Genomic DNA, 2,938 nt, shown 5'->3' with positions numbered 1-2,938 from the left:
ATTAAAAAAAAAACTAAATTGCAATTTGTGAAATTATGCAAAGCCATCAAAAGCAATCAAAATTTTGATCGAAGACACGTGTGATCGTTGTTTTTTTTTTTTTTTAAAGAAAAATCCAAGTCGTGTACGCTTTTGTCAGTGCGTCTAAAGTAACGTCTCTCAAAATACGTTTGTCCCGAACGTTGTCCAGCTTATTATTATTAATTTGTGGGTTACTCGAAATCGTTTCATTTGTTTTTGTCTTTAAAGCAATTTTATGTGAGTACTTTCGACTCACCCCACGTGTTGGTGGTGGTTGGGTGTGAGATGATCGATTTTTAGTTAATAAGTTTCACCGTTTTGGTTTTTTTTTTGTTTTTTTGTCGTTGTTGTCTATTGTGTTTAACCTCATTTATTTATGCATTTCACTCGTAATTGTGTAAATCACATGGGGCGTATTTTTGCTATGTATATAAATCAACGTGAAATCTTGTTATCTGTGTGTGTTTTTTTTTTTCATTGGTGAATATGATGTTTTTGTTGCTGCTGTCAATAATGTTATTGCGAATTCCAACATACATATATATTCTGCCCTTACAATGTACTAAATCTTCTATACGTAGTCATATTTATTGCCTTATTATAATTGATTCCGGTGGAAAAATAAATGTTGAATATAGAAAAAGTAAAACGCTTAACAGTTTCTTATGACTCTGGGGAAAGATTAATAAGTTGAGAATTTTAGTAATTAAATATTTTATTCCCAGAACAAGCTAGAATTCGCCATTTAAATGGGTTATGTGGAAATTGTTAAACTAAAATATTTTTTTGGTTATATGTATTAAAGATTTTTGTATATATCTTGAATTATTGAATTTAGAAACTACCTAGAATCTTGGGTCAGTTTTTTGGTACCAACATTGCTTTATAAAATAATTGTTTTAAGAATTTTATACTTAATTACACATGTCTAACAAGTCAATCCCATTCGTTTAAATAATAATTTGAAAACTCAGATCCCTGGTATGAAGTATTTGTAAGGTCCTATAAGCTCAATTTGGATAATCATCGAAATATTAGGTACAAGATGAAAGTTAGTTTAAAAAACTTACTATTTCTTGATTCACTAATTGTATTGCATTACAGTTTAGTATTCGAATTAAACATCTAACATCTATATAAATCAATTAACCAATAACCACAGTCATAAAAGACATTTAATTAGCATTAATCAGATATTATTTTTGTGATAGCTATTGGTTTTGTTTTGGCTGTAGTTGTTCTACTTGTTGCATAGTTTAATGGCACTAATCAAGCCATAGTTAGTATGGGGCATTAAGGCTATTGTCAAGAGATAAATACCGATTTGCCAAACCACACACACACACACACACACACACACATGGACAAACGAGTTTTGTTTGCGTTGACAAATAAACACACAAGTTTGCCAAATGCCATAATAATATTATTTATGACCCTAAGGCCATGGCGAGGAGAAGTATGTAGAAGGAACCCGGATAAAATTTATCGATATTTCAATGAGGGTCAGAAAAAATAGATAAAGGCAATCGGTGTAGTGGGGCGATGAAATTTGTGGTGGAGTAGTAGACATTGGCGTAACGCCTGCAGGCGCATATAAATTGCAGTTGATATCGACGAAAAGGAGCTTACCCAGCTGCAGGTTTTTCTCTGTATATTTTGCTTTTGTCTCCGCTTTAGTATTTTGCTTGTTATGTTTCTTCTGCTCCTTGTCTTTTTCCCCCTTCTTGTTATCCTCTTTTTAGTGCTTATATATCTATATACTATATGTTTTCGTTTGTTTGACTTTTTGTAATATGTGTAATAAGAGTTGATTTTTCTTTTGTTGTCCTGCATGAGAGTAAACGCTTCCTTTGAATGCTTAACATATGTTCTTTTTAATGTTAAACAAAATATCGACATACAACAACAACTACAGCAACAACTCTGACAGAGTAGCAACAACTATTGAAATTGCTGGTTATAAAGATGATGATTATGCTCCTTTTTGACTTTTGTCTCTTTCCGACCCACTCCATTCCTTGAGTTCTCACTCCATCTCTTCTTTATATGTATATATATTTTATTTAAGCCTTTGAGCTAATGTTGCCAGGTGAGTAAACCTAACTAACTTAACTTTCTTCGTTTATTTTGGGCAAAGAATAACAGAACCCTGAAAAAGTTCGTCTAATTGCCTTTAGGTGGGAACAACTTTTTCTTTGCCTTAATTAAGTTTAGTCTACAAGGCGAATATATGTATATATATGTATATATATCGTTCACTACGCCACAAATAGCCCAATGGGCAAATATCATTGGGTTAGCATCTTAAAATAATTGCCTGTTTGATATTGATTTACAGTGAAAACATTGTGACTATATACTTATTAGCTGAGATGGGTTTTATCAGATTCCATTTGTATTCAATTGAAGTAACAATTAATCAACAAACATTTATTTAATTCATAATCTTTTTAAATGGTTTCATCCTATTTATTATTGTATAAAAACATCCCCTTAAGATCCATGGGAAACAAGTGGCCATCCTTAAAAAAAGTCGTTTCGATGACTACCAATTCGAAAATACAATTTGTCACGCACGTGAGAATCGAAATCAATTTAATCTCTTCACCTCTCTGTCACGGTTCCTACGCCTGTCTCTGCCTCTATCTTGAGTCATTAAAAATTGAAATAGACGAAACTTTTTGCCAAGAAATTCATTTGCTAAAATTGGAAAGTCAGAGACAATTTCAATGAGGCTGAAAATTTCTTTTGATTTGGGCCAATAGCCAAAAAAAGAAAAACAAAGTAAGATACACAACGAAAGCAAAAGAGAACGAAAAGTTGCAATTTGCTTTCTAATCAATTAAATGAGATATAAAAGAAGAAAATGGCGAAAAGTCGAGTAAATAAACTACAAGGAAATGCAATTTTAATG

The sequence above is a fragment of the Drosophila tropicalis genome, unplaced genomic scaffold (genome assembly GCF_018151085.1).
Source record: "Drosophila tropicalis isolate 14030-0801.00 unplaced genomic scaffold, ASM1815108v1 contig_845, whole genome shotgun sequence".
NCBI lineage: Eukaryota > Metazoa > Arthropoda > Insecta > Diptera > Drosophilidae > Drosophila > Drosophila tropicalis.
Note: the sequence above shows the minus strand (reverse complement) of the source record.